Below are 15,291 nucleotides of genomic sequence, written 5' to 3'. Positions count from 1 at the left end.
GTAACTCTTTACAAGTAGCTCTGAGCAAAACTGCTCACCTTTCCTGAATACAGAACAGCGCATTCCTCGCTATAGTCACCCCAGCAACATTTTCAGATGTTGCTGGTGCTGAGTAGCATTGCAGGCAGCCCAAGCGTTTGAAGTACAGCTTCAAGACAACGGGATGTAAGAGAGAAAGCAGCCTCAGCTAGCCCTGTGTTGGTTCATTTCATCCACTATACCTGCCAACTTGGAATCCCACTTGCTGCAGCGCTAGAGATGGGAAGATTGCAGCTTCTCTCTCACTTCCTCCTCAGTCATTCCTCAGCAATCCAGTTCCAGGCTCTGAGTTGCAACCTGGCGTGTGTGTGTGCGTGCGCGCGCACACACACACAAACATTTTGCTCTGGGGTATCCAACTGTCCAGGTGTTTCGAACTATGATTTCCATAATCTCCAGCTGAGATTATAGGAGTTGTAAACATCTGAGGCCTCTGTGCTGGCTATCCCCAATTTAGTTTCTTATGAGAAGCTTTCACATTTTCCTTCTGCTTCCAAACTGTAAAGGTAAAGGGACCGCTGACAGTTAAGCCCAGTCACGAACGAATCTGGGGTGTGGCACTCATCTCACTCTACTGGCTGCAGAAGCTGGCGTTTGTCCGCTCCACAGTTTTTCTGGGTCATGTGGCCAGCATGACTAAGCCGCTTCTGGCACAACGGAACATGACACCAGTGCACAGAAATGCTGTTTACCTTTCCACCGGAGTGGTACCTATTAATCTACTTGCACTTTTTTGGGGGTGTGCTTTCGAACTGCCAGGTTGGCAGGAGCTGGGACCGAGCAATGGGAGCTCACCCTGTTGCGGGGATTTGAACTGCTGACTTTCTGATCGGCACGCCCAAGGCTCAGTGGTTTAGACCACAGCGCCACCCACATCCCTCTTCCCAAACTGTAGGTTTCCTTTATAAATCATTTATAAATCTTACACATCTAAGAAAAGTATCAAGTCCTAAAGATTTCAGGGGAAGGTTAGGTCACCCCCAGACAGTATTTTGTGGGAGTGATTCAAGCTCATACCAGGGAATTGGAACAAATGCTCCATAATCCACCGTCTGCACAAGGATTGTGAAAGCAAATCAGGATGAATCGCTCAATAAATTGGCTGTCTGGAGGAGCCTATAAGCATTGCTGTGGAAACCAACTGGGATTTCAAAGTGCTTCTCTTTGGGATATATATCACATGTATTATTTGCATTCCTGGCTTCTGTCGCTGTCATTTGGTTATCTTCTGTACGTTTCCAGGGAGAAGAATATTGTTCCATGTTTCCAGTTCAATTTTGCCTTCAGATCTCTTTCAGAGAGATGAAAGGGGGAGCATTTGGGAAATCAGCAGGAATGCAATATGCTCACCTGAATGCAAGAGCAAATGCTGTTCCTCAGAGAATAGGCGCTGCTAAAAAAGACAATTTCTATATTAAGTCACATTTTCATCTCACCCTTCTTCCAAGCCAGAAATGGGAAACCTCTGGCCCTCCATGTGTTGTTGGACACCAACTCCCATCACCCCAGCCAGCACAGGTAGTTGTCAGGGCTGATGGGAGTTGTAGTCCAGCAACATCTGGAGGGTATCACATCAGGGTCCACATTCTTGTTGTCAGCCAATCAGGCTGCAGTTCTATGCACATGTATCAGTAAGGCCCACTGAACTCAGGTTCACTTATGAGCAGACATGCCTAAAATCACACTGCTTGACTCTCACAAATACAAATCAGAGGCCAATTGTTTCAGAACATATGAACTAACAACACTTTAAGAGACACCTTGATAGCCCCAACTCTTGGAAAGTCTTTCTTTGCACCACTGAATATTGATATTCTTAGAGCACAATCAAGGAAGTTGATCGGTTGGTGTTCAGGGACAGAGAAGAGATTCCAGTTTAACTTCCATTAAAATTTCATGTGAGATGAGAGCTAACACTTTGAATTAGTAGTCTCTGGTTTAGCAGATGGGGTTCCGCCTCCAGGGGGCAAAATTGGCAAGGCTTGTTAGGCACACCGAAAGATTCATTTAGGAAGGGAATAGAGACAAGCTTTTCTTGCATCCCACAAAAGGAAGAGAACATATTCATATTCAGCTCTCAGCTTTGCATTTTTTGCCAAACAACAGGAGAGGCAAGCTCGGATTGTAAAGTTAATTTAAGCAGTACTTTTTGTAGATTAGGCCAGAAGTTTTCAACCTTTTTGGGTCCATGGCTCCCTTGACATTCTTTCTGTGGCACCCCTGTGGGGCTCAGGAGCCCAGTTATGTCACCCCTTGCTTGCAGAGCCAGCAGCCTCTCACCCCTTTTCAAACACTGGTTGAAAACCACTGGATTATGCAGTTGAATCCCTCTGTCCACCATGTTTTGGAAAAAGTCTCTTAGTAATCATGGATTGCAGGGCTGAAACAGAGTTGTAAGGTCAAAATCAACACAAAGAAAGGAATTTACAATGCTTTCTCTAACTTAATTTACTTTTCAAATGAAAAGCAGTAAGAAATATGAGAGAAGAGGCTTTCTTACTATGAAGGAAACACATTATTTGTTATTCCTTCAGATACCAACCTGTTTTCCTCCAGGGTGATGCTATAGCACCATTCTGTGTCCTCCAACACAGATTATTTAGATCCATTCCAATCTGGGTTCAGGCCTGGCCACAGAACTGAGTCAACCTTGGTTGCCCTGATGGATGACCTTTACAGACAGCAGGGAGTGCAACCTTGCTCCTCCTCCTCAATCTCTCGTCGGCATTTGATACCATCACCCATGGTATCCTCCTAGACTGGCTCCAGGGTTTGGGAATTGGGGACACTGTATTACAGTGGTTCCAACCCTACATTCAGGACCAAGTCCAGAGTACAGCATTGGGAGAGTGCCTTTCAGCCCCCTGGTCGCTACATTTACCTTATCTCTAGTGCTATTTAATAGTGTTACTGGCCTGGAAAAGGCGGCATTCTGCTAATCTCATACACTCTATAGTAGTAAAATGCTGGAAATTATCAGTAATAATAACAGGAAGTAGGTGCAAAAAAGAACGATAATAAATGACTTAGAAATAGAGTTCCCTCTGGCAGTATCTACTCAATATCATTTTTCTCCTTTTTATACAGTTGAGACTAATTGCTGGCCTGATACAAGAATAGCCTTTGATATTTAGCCTCAGGGAGTGAAACATGCTTCCGAAGGCAGCCGTGTCAATATTTAATCGTTAGATGTGATGCAAATGGGTGAGAAAATAAGGTTGCTCTGAGCCTTTACATTCAAAATTAAAAATCTTTCCAGCTGCAAATGTTAGGGGTGGGGGGTGGGGACTTTGGGCATAACTACCAATGTTTCAGAACAGGCAGATAGCAGAATGTGAGTTTAAACAGCCCTGAAGGTGGCTTCCAAAACAACGGCAAGTGAACATTACAGAATACGTCATAAAAGTAGAGCATCCATTGTTAAACTATTAAAACAGCGGGAGGAAAAGCAGAAAGCAAACAAAGACTGCAGGTACAAACCAGATAGAAGGGCCTTAAATACTATTAAAAGCCAAAGAAGCAGAATGGACTATACCAGGTGCCAGAAGGATAAGGGTGAGGGTGCCAGGTCAACCTATTTCAGGAGAGAATTATCTCTACCTAGCCTACCTCACAGGGTTGTTGAAATGATAAAGTGGAGAGGGCAAGAACTATGCATACCACTTTGAGCTCCTTGGAGCAAATGAAATAATGATACTGACAGTGATTTTAAAAATTGTTAAGGCTTTTGGCACCTTAAAAACTAGCATGTATATTATGGCACAAGCCTTTGTGGACTAAAGTCCACTTCATCAAATGCAAATGTTATTGTCAACTGGTAGGTAAGTGTATAACAGGAATAGAGCATGGAAGGAGCATCTGTCACCCTCCAAATATTGCTGGACCTCAGCTCTCATCATCCATAACATTTGATCCTGCTGACTAAGACTGACAACATCAGGTTCCCCATCCCTGGTGTGCAGGGAGAAAATGGCAAGCAATGGGGCCAAATGGAAACCAAACGCAATAAGCACTACTTGTGACAATTCCAGGTAAATATTGTAGCTACATACGCACCATATGGCTTCCCCCAAATAATCCTGGCAACTGTAGTTTGCTACGGGTGCTGAGAACTGTAGATGTTTGAGAGGTAAACTATAGTTCTTAGGATTGTAGGAGTGGGTTGCGTCAAATACATGGTGTGTATGCAGTCTTAAGATAAGCAAAGTGACAGTTCCCAACAGCAGCGATAATAACAAAACTATCATAGCATTGGGGAGTTAGTTAGCTCCTGTAGTGGGTCAGGAAACCATTGCCTCAATTCAAACCTAAACAAAATCAATCAACTGGCTTGATAAGTTCAAATTCAGCAGGTGTCTCCTGATAGCAAGGGCAGCCAGAGTGGGCATCTGAATATGACCACAGCTGACAAGTAGGCTTATGCAGCAGAAGGCAGCCTGTCCCCAGGCCATTTAAACTTTCAAAGGTCAAAAACAGCACTTTGAACAGAGCCCATAACGAAAGACGCAGAAAGATCTTGTAATACTGGAGTGATATATTCATGGCAGTTAACAACCTGATGGCTGCATTCTGTAAAAGTTGGAAATTTCCAGACAGTTTTGACAAGCGGCTCTAGATGCTGTTGATTAAAATACTTCAGCCTGTATGTTATCAACCAAAACAGAAGACAAGCACTACAAGTCAGAGACTCCACTTAAGTAAAGGTTCCTTACCATTCTGATATTAATATCATCATCATGCCTCTGTCCCTTAGTGGAGCCCAGGGGGGTGCACAACTACTATGTTAAGACACCCATCATAAAACGACCACACTAAATACCTTGTAGAAATTTCCTATCAACCACAAACAATACATAGGGAGAAAACACCTAGCATCAGAAAAACAAATATGATTCTATGATTCTGTGTACATTAAGGGGTAGGGGGAAGGATGGCCACTGGGGGAAATGGGATGCTGGACCAGATGGTTCCTTGGCCTGATCTGGAACAGAAGCTTCTTTGCTTGAAAATGACACTCTGCTATGACTGTCCTTCAGTTTGGCAGGAGAATCAGCTTTCTAGATCTGCCTGCCCTTATTCTCCTGCGCCCTGTGTTGAGCCTCAGACTGAAACATTTGTTATACCGCTGAAAACCTCTGCTGGAGCAAGATGTGCTAATGGGAAATGCTGTGATAAAAAAGCCCTCTTATTATACTCTTACCTACTAAGCGCTGAACTAAGGCCGTTTTGATGCAATATGCACCAGTGATTCAGCCTTGAATCACTACTAAAGCCTTTCGTTTTCAAGAGTGGCACCTGAACAATTGAATTGACTTGTCTCATTTAAACAATAGACGGATAGAATATGAAGGATTAAAAGTCTTTATCCTCTCTTTTTTATGGTTCCTGTCTAGTCATAAGTGTTAACACAGTGGGTGAAAAAACACTATTAAAAAATTTAAAATTATGATTAAAGTTTATGCCTTCAAACTTTCCCTTATACTTCCAGTTGCTTCATTGAGCCACCTGGCACTCTCAGGTCTGCAGCCACCTTGCAGTGATGTGAAGAAATATGACCTGGGTTGATTCAATGGCGCAAAGCTTTCCTGGGTATACAAAGACAAAAACCCGGAGGGTTGTATTCGACTAAGGCAGAGATGGAGGAACCTCTGGCTTGTGGGCCCAATTTGGCCTGCCAGGTCTCCCACTGGAATTTTCCCCAAGTCACACTCATCTGCTCCATACCTGATGATCTATGTAACAGTAGGTGTGGAGTAGCTGGATTGGCTTCTTGTACAACTTTTCTGCACAGAAAACAGGGATTAACTCCCCACGTGGACCAATTAAGTGATCAGATGATTGATGTGAGGGTTGCCCCTCCCACTTGTCAAAGTTGGCCAGTGCTTGTAGGGGAAGATAAAGATTGGTCAGCTGGGTCAAAAAGATTCCCCACCCCTAAGTTAATGTATATTCAGTTAGAATTCCAGTTTTCTCAAGCCCCCTCCCGCTCAAAATATTCCATGTTCCTATGATTTCTGGTCTTTTCATGTTTGCTGAAAATCTCTTCTCTCTCTCCCCCCCCCCACACACTTTACTCAGGCTTTTCTAGTCTACTATTGTTAATTTGTCTACATCCAGCATTGCAAAAATGTCAGAAATTTGTTTTATTATGTTTCTAATGCTGTTATTACCTTATATGATTACTTTTTTTGTACACCAATTGGCTATTCTGATGTTTAGCAGCCCACCTGTTTTGCAAACAAACTAAATATTATACTGATTTTTTTCTAGCACTCTATGTATTCTGTTTTAGAGGAATTAAGTTTCCCAACTCTGAAAATCCAGTGGTTTCTGACATGCTGCAATAACTAAGACAGCGTTTTAATAATTAACTACAGGCTTTCCCTTCCCCCTGTGAGCTTGATTATTGCCAAAAGATTTTAACATTGCTGAAGAACAATAAATATCAGTACCACATAGCAATTCCTCCCCCTCTTTTCTGAGGGGACAAACTCATGTGGAATTAACTGTATCAACTGAGACATTTCTTATGGTTGGCAGGGGGCGGGAATATCCACCTCTCCAGAGTTCACGGTCTCATTTGGAACAATTTAAGGTGGTTTAGTAAGTAGTTAGGTGGAGAAAGAAATGCATTGTGGGATCATGAACTCTGGCAAGAATTCGAAGAATAAAAAGGAGTGTATCTGAAGCAATCATCTGGATGCAGCACCTGTGCAACTCAGCTTCTCACCTTCCCCATTATTGTAAAAAGACAACTGTGATGTGATAAAATGGCCCTTTGACCTCACTGATCTTCATTTTCGTCCAATAAAGGCATCCGTGCTGCTTGCCTGTTTTGCTAGAGGGGCACACATTCCTCCCTCCCTCTTCACTTCTCAAATCACATTTCACAGCTTTGGCAGAATTTTGCATTCTTAGGGAAGAGCTGCAAAGAGGCAAAGCTTTGAACCAGAATAATCATAAGCTGCAGTTCAAATGTCACTGCTGCTGGAAATTCAGTAGGTGGCTTTAGGTGAACTTCCCCTTTTCTCGGCCTCTGACCTTCAACCTGAAGATAACAACACTGACCTCCTTACAATGTTGTAAATGGTGCCACAGAAATGTTTCTTTTTCTGTCTTTCCCCACTGTTTAAAAGAAGCATTGTGGTCTCTTCTCATATGCTGCAGCTGCAGCTATCCCCATGAACACGGTGGGCTCTGAAGTTAGGGAGCAGTGGGAGGGGTGTTCTAGGAGGCTAAGGTAGGCAAGGGTCCACAGCCCAGCTCCCTAGCTCTGGAAGGAGATATTTGATTCCTCAGCTGGAGCAGGACTGGAACAGGTGAGAGTCACCTGCCTCATCAAGCTCAGCTGCTGCAATCAGTAAAGTACAAAAGGGAAGCAGAGCTAAGGAGCTGTGTCTTCTCAGCTGCCCATGTCGATGGACCTTGGCTTGTATGCTCCTGGACTGTGCTTTGGGTTTGACTCTGAGCTGTATCCTGACTGCTGGACTCCAGACTTGGCTACTTGTTTTGACCCTGTACTGTGTCTTTGGACTTTGCTTGTGTAGATTGAACCTCGGACTTTGGACTTGGCATACTGACTTGCTGCCAGGTAGGCCAGGGATTTGGGACAATAGTAATGTTTTGGATGGGGTGGAGATCAACTGAACCAGGTAGTGACAGCTGCCATGATGTGGAATAGCTTCATACACTCTTTGTCTATGTATGCTTTAGACCTAAAGTATATTCCCAAACCCCATATGCCTGCAAACAGCCTGAGGCTTAAAGAATTAATTTTATTAATTAATTTTATTTCATACATAGTGTGGGTCACAGTGGGAGGCTTGAGGCTAAGCAGAGGTTACTACCAACTTCCTAATTGTGCACATGCTTAAAATGAAAAGGATTGCAAAAATGGTTGCCAGTAGACCAAGTGGAGCCATTGGACTGGGGTATTTGGGGGGGGGGAGAGTTTTTGTTGGGAGTTTTTGCTGCTGTTACTGATTAATTTTTTGTAGCTTTATTTTTACGTGGAATTTGTTCAGTTTGGTTATGTAGTTTTTGGTGTGTTTTCTTTATTTTTGTGACTACTTTGCTATGTTTGTAATTATGTAAATCTTTTCATATTGTAAGCCGCCTTGAGCATTGCTCTAACTGTGGAAAGGCGGCATACAAACAAAATGATGATGATTTGGTATTTGGTGCATTGAGAAATAAGGGACGCGGGTGGCGCTGTGGGTTAAACCACAGAGCATTGAGAAATGTTTACCTCTCTTATAAAGCCAAAGTATTAATTTACCAATTGTAAATAGCATAATGGTGGGCTGTATCCAGCTAGACCCATGGAAACCAATCGACTTGTTAGGCATGCCATTTATTTCAATGGGTCTACTCGGAGTATGACTTATCCCTGTGTGCTTAGATGCATAGTTAGAGGTTCCATAACCACATTAATGCAGCCAGTGGAGGTTGATCCAATAGGGCAAATGGGGCACTGCCCCAGGAAGCTGGGTCAGCAGCCACCTGCCTGCTGCCTTACTTAGAACCATCCCCAGTTGTGGCCCTGGCTGGCAGCTTCCTCCTCCTTCATCTCAGTTTACCCTTTGAGAACCCAACAAGGAGGAGGATGGGGACAAAACTATGAGGAGTCAGTTTCATCTGTCACGGCATCTGCTCCACCTAACCCTGGCTTCCCTGCTTTCTGCCCCACCACTTCCAATGGGCCCCAGCCACCACTGAATGCAACTGAAAAACATATTTGTTGAATACTGGTTCATCTGGAATTTAAAACTCTGACGGAAAGAATATATTTCTAAACCTGGCTAAAAAGCTTTGTCCCACGATGGTTTAAAAGGTTCAGGAGACTTGCATGATTCCCATTACCCAATGTACATTAAGTCCTTGTTTAGGTTATTTCAAAGTGTGTCATGCTTCTGACTGTGACTTCTAGGCCAACCATTCCATGTGTCTTTAAAAGGTAGCAGAGGAAAGGTTTGCAGCCTCCCCTATAATGTAGGTCAATCAATATCTTCCAAGGAAAGAGGCAGGGCTGGTGGAAAGTCACCCAAAAGAAATGTAATCTAAAATTAGATTTCCATTTCTGAAGGTAATGAGGATTGATATGAATTAAACACTGCAATGTGTTGAATTCAGGGATGAAAGACTTTCCCTAAAACATTCCAGACTTTTAAGAATGATTGGGCAACCATTAGGCAGGTTCAGTGTTGACAGGTGGGGAGAGCCAAGCATGACTGCCCGGAGGACAAGCAAGGTTAAGACAACCAGCTGTTGCCATTTCCCAAAATTGGGTCGTCCCCCCACCTTTATTGCTTTTGAGTGTTCAAACAGTTTCACCTATATCTTCTGGTAATCCTTGCCACAACACTGCCAGTTGGTTCAGTTGCTTTATCACAGATAGTAGGCTGAAGCTGAGATAGTATTATTTGTATACAAGAAATCAGATGCTATACCTCACCTTTTTAGTCTACATGCATGACACAATGCATGTAGGGACGCGGGTGGCGCTGTGGGTTAAACCACAGAGCCTAGGACTTGCTGATCAGAAGGTCGGCGGTTCAAATCCCCGCGACGGGGTGAGCTCCCGTTGCTCAGTCCCTGCTCATGCCAACCTAGCAGTTCGAAAGCACGTCAAAGTGCAAGTAGATAAATAGGTACCGCTCCGGCGGGAAGGTAAATGGCGTTTCCGTGCGCTGCTCTGGTTCTCCAGAAGCGGCTTAATCATGCTGGCCACATGACCCGGAAGCTGTACACCGGCTCCCTCGGCCAATAAAGCGAGATGAGCGCCGCAACCCCAGAGTTGGTCACGACTGGACCTAATGGTCAGGGGTCCCTTTACCCTTTACCTATGACACAATGAACCATAAGTTTGCTTATGGTCTGGTGAAATCCAAACCAGGGACCTCGTTCCTTATTCTTTCTTAAGGCTGCAATCCTATCCCCACTTACCTGGGAGTAAACTCTATTGAATTCAATAGGACTTCAAGTAGATGTGTTAAGGGTTGCACTGTTAGTCTATTAGCGACTAACACTTCCACATTAATAATGATTGACTCATAACTATGGATTTTGTAGTTGTGCCACCAAACTGGATTCTGGAGAAGTGACAGCATCATGCAGTTGATAAAACTCAGGCAGGTTAACCCTGGCTTTTCCTCTCTAACAAGGGAGGAAGGATTTTATTGGAAACATCCTGTGCCAGGGAACTTAGCCAGATGGAAGATGGGGGATTCCTTTCCATAGTCCTGCTGATAATGGCTAATAGTGCTACTGCGATTACTTCCAAGTAAATATGCATAGGATTGAACTGTCAGACACATGCTTACATCTTGGCCTGATCACCAAGGGAATTTTGAAACTGACTACAGTGAGGTTTTAAGTTTGCATATTGCAGAGGAGTAGGGAGAGGATGTTTAGCATTAGTTATAAATGTTTCAGTGTTACTGATGTCCGTGCAAAGTAATAACAATTGCCATTTCATACATTCCATTAACCCATCCCAAAGAACAACCAACTCTTTTTAAGTAAGTCCTGAATATGCTGATAAAACATTTAACTCTGCAAGATCAAAGGCCTATGCAGTATGTGAATGATTTAAAACCAAAAGTTACAGCAACTAGCTAGATTGAACCAAGGAAATAATTAACCATTTAATATTGGCATTTGTGTTAGATCTGTGCATCCACACAGAGCTGTACCATAAAATACAGTGCCATTTAATAAAACTGTTCAGAATTGTTTGGCCTATTTTAGCAGCTGGAGAGGGAAATTCTAGTATGTACAAATATTTTGTTAAAAGCTATGTATCATTTGTATTTACTTGAAACATTTTAGGCTCTTTTTCAGGGCAAAAAGCCTTTTCCATGCAGCTGATGTAATAGCATAAAACTGTTAAGCACACTTTCAATAATGTGCCTGTGATTATGCCTTACATATAGTATTTCAAATTATCAAAATGTACAGAATGACCAAGATCTTGTGACTGATTTAATCACAGATTTTGGATGTGGTTCCATTTCAGAGTGATAGCTCAACAGTGTATTATACATACCGTAATTCAATGAAGAAAGTAGGCTTTTCAGGTTTGGGAAGATTTCCTTTCTGAGTAAAACCCCTTCCACCATTTAAATGATCTCACTCTAGTATAGATTGATCTATGTATTACGAGTGCTGGGGTAAAGTCCCCTTATTTTTGCAAAACTATTGCATTCATGTAAAAACAGGGGGGGGGGTAGTGTTCTCCTTATTTGAGGAAGAATGTTTTCTTATACAAAGAGGGGAAGGGGTTTTAGTTCACTGTAGCTATATGAGATGGTCATGTCCCCCCTTTATTTTACTTTTAAAGCAAGAGACCTGTGCCATTCACAATGGTGTGGACCTCTCTGTGTTGGTTCTCTCAGCTTGCCCTGCTTAAAACACCTTCATAACAATGCACTACAATGTGGCATCCTAGTGTTCCCTAGCCACTCTACCAAGTGTATCAGAAAATCAAATCTCCTTGGGTGACATCCAATGATGTCAGTCCACATGCACAACAGACTTCTGCTCGTGCAATGGGTTTTTTTCCTCCTCTTAGCCCCAGGTAAGCCCCAACCCACATAATCAATCACAAGATGCAGCCCACACACCCCATTTGAATGGTAAGGCCCATCAACTTTGCCCTCCTCCCGGACATCCTCAAATATTTTACTGCGGATGCGGGGGGGGGGGGGGTTGAAGTGACTTCGGCCCTCAGGAGTTGGCTTCCCAAAGGGAATTCCCACTGAATCTGCTAATATAACATTGGATATTGCACCATCTCTCTTAAATCTCAAACCAAGTGTGTTTGTATGAGCATGTAGATTTAGCAAATGGGACAAGATTCCCTTCCATGCGGCCATTTCACACCATTTTTTTTTAGGTTTATACACATGATGATTTGCACATGCACATTAAACATGCAAAATATAGCATGGCAAACCTGTATCATGTGGATACATTCATCAAGGAGTGGATGCTAGCTGTGACTTCTAACAACATGTATACAGTGGTACCTTGGTTTACAAACTTAATCCGTTCCGGAAGTCCGTTCTTAAACCAAAGCTTTCTTAATCCAAGGTGGGCTTTCCCATAGCAGCAGGGAACTCAATTTACAAATGGAACACACTCAGCAGGAAGCGAAACATGTCCTTATTCCGGGTTTGCAGTGTTCTTAATCCAAGTTGTTCATAAACTAAGCTGTTCTTAAACCAAGGTACCACTGTACATGGAATGAACATGAGCTTGCTGCCACCTCTGCTAAGCAGCCCACAGTCTGATTCTTTGCTTAGCACTCCTTCTCTGGGATGCATAGGATCAGACTTAAGGGTGCCTGTGCAGCATAATTGCTGGCATTACCATCCACAACTACAGAACTGGCAGAGCAGATGTCTTCTTCCTTCTTTATCTAACATTTCCTTCAGTCCCTACCTGCTCCATAACTGTTTTTACTGGTAACAGGTGTTGGGTTTTTTAAAGCGACTGCAGCAGCATACTGCTTTTTTTAAGGAATCACATGTGTTGAAATCGATGAGGCTTTATGCATACATTACATTATGTGCAGGACTGCAGTTGGTTTCTGTTACTTTTTTATTAGGGAAACATGTTAGATATTGGCTCATTAGCTGAAATGTGGAATTGAATTTCTGAGTTTTAATGGTTTATTTTGCTGCAGTGTTTGTTTTCTTTTAAATTGTTCAAACTAGTTTTGTATGATGGTGTTGATGGGTTGTGAAATGTTTTACACTCCTATTTTAAATTATTTTGATTGGCATTAGATTTTGTAGCTTTATGTTTTCATTGTATGTAAGTTGCCTTGGGGATAGGTTTTTGGTTTTTACTCCAAAAGTCTGCATGGAAACATAAGTAAATATATATTTTAAAACCTGTTCTTCACCGCTCTTCTTGAACACCCTGCACGATCCTAAAGGCACATAGTAACTTAAGAATTAAACACCTGCTAAACAAACAGTGTAGCATGTGCTGAATTTCTGAATAAAAAGTTCAGTGGCTCACCTTAGATTTCCATGAATAGGTTATGCTTGTTCAGGTTCATTGGAATGACTTTCAAAGAATACCTTTTCCATTCTTTACCAATTCACGCAGGAAGAAGACTCAAGGCTACTGTAGCATTCCACAGAATTTACTTTTCCCTCATACGGTTTATATGAAAAGCAATTATGTTTACTTGGCCCTCTGCTCTTTTTACCCTACATTGGCTTTGCCCTCTATTACTTCAGGACAAAGGAGCTTTTGTCTGGCTGAATTTATTTAGCAACTGTAACTGTTCAAGTATGTTCTGACTGCCAAGAGAATACAAGGCCATTGATACCAGGAGAAAGCATTTCTCTTTTCAAGCAAATACCTAAGGCTGTTAAGAACTTTTATAGCAGCTGCATCTGTATTTTATTTTACCAGTTAGGGAGGGGCTTATTTGATTATTATTATCTAACAATCATGGCCAAACCTGTGAACAATATTAATTTCCTCATCACCATAAAAGGGATGAAGGGGATACCAGGACATTTTTCTGCTTACCATTTTGCTCTCACAAAAAAGACTGTCTCCTTCTTCTTGAGCTAACACTTCTTAAGCTTGGTTGTGTTGCAGGCCAGTGCTCTGGTTTGCTAATTTTTGGCAGATTGCATTGTGGCTTCCCAGTGAGAAACATACGCATGGACTCTAAAGAGTAGCATCTGGACTAACACTGCTGTTTTCAGGGTTTGAAAATAATCTGGTGGAAATGTGTACCTATTTAAGCACGATTAAACGTTTAATGAAGTGTTCCTGGTCACTGCTAGGTCAGCTTCAATTAGTGTGCAGTTAAATGCATTGTAGATTTGTGAGGGGTAAACTACAGTTCCCAGGATTCAGCAGGGTGCCATGTGCTTTAAACGTATGATCAGGGTGTGCTTCTGTATGATCTTTAATACTATGGTCACACCCACACCTTACATTTTAAGCACATTTATGGAGGGGCTTGTTTAGCCTGATTGGAAACTTCTGACCCATAGAGCTACCTTTGGACACGACAGCACTGCCTGTTGCCTCCTGCCCTTTGGGTTCTGTTGGGAAATAGTCCCCCTCTCCCTGTTCACTTGGGGCAGTTGCTGAAGGAGGATTTGCATTGCAGGATCCTGCTCTGAGTTGGGGGGGGGGAGAGAAGGAAGGAGGGAAAGCATTGGGGGCAGGGCCAGATTTAGGTTTGATGAGGCCCTAAGCTACTGAAGGTAATGGGGCTCTTTATATGTCCAGCTGTCCTTTCTCAACCACCAATTGTTGCTGTTTTTTCTGTTGAATATATGCTATATGGTAATTTATGGACCTAATAGGTATCTAAAGCCATTTGCACATGTTGCCATGCAACCAGTCCATGCTGAATGTGGGCACCCTATATACAGAAATAAGCAAACCAATGATATTTTAGGGAACAGGCTAGCAGGTGGGGCCCATACAACACAAACCACTGTTGCTGTATGCAGGTTTTATTTTATTTGTTTTTTATATTATATTTGGGAAACGCGCATCCAGTTTTTTTTCTTTACATTTTTTGGGGCCCCCCAAGAGTGGGGCCCTAAGCTATAGCTTGTTTAGCTTATATGCAAATCTGGCACTGATGGGGTGTGTGTGTTAAAGCAGAGCCATCTTTCCACCACTCACTGTCTGTCACCATAGGCGCCGACTCCATGGGGCTTGAGGGGGCTCGAGCCCCCTCAAAAATTTTTTTGGGGGGGCTCAGCCCCCCCAATAATCTCGGGCGGGCGCCCTTCCAGCAGAGCGCCGCCGCCGTCCCCCGCCGCCTCCTCCTCACCTGCTCCTTCGCCAGCCAGCCAGCCGCACGCCCTAATCGGAGGCACTGCCGGAAATCCCGCGAGAACAGGGGAATCCCGACTGGCCACACCTCCCAGCCAGCCAATCGGCTGGCTGGGGGGCGTGGCTTGCCCTATTTAGGGCCGGAGCCACTTTATTTGCATATTCATGAGCTTATTTATTATTCATGAGCTTTCCCGGGCCCCCCCAATATTTTTTCTAAGTCCGCGTCCCTGTCTGTCACACACAGATAATCTCCAGGTGAGGTGAATGGAATTACCCTTCCATATGTACTTTTCACTTGATAGTTTTTAAAAAGCATATATACTTTACGCCAGTCAAAAGCTTGGGTAGCAGTTTTTAAACTGATCCACTGCAAACTGCAACTACCTAGAAAACAGCAGGGAACCAGCCACAAACCCCGATTCC

Source organism: Podarcis bocagei (assembly GCF_964188305.1).
Source record: "Podarcis bocagei genome assembly, chromosome: 3".
NCBI classification, from domain to species: Eukaryota; Metazoa; Chordata; class Lepidosauria; order Squamata; family Lacertidae; genus Podarcis; species Podarcis bocagei.
This window is presented reverse-complemented; position numbering follows the sequence as displayed.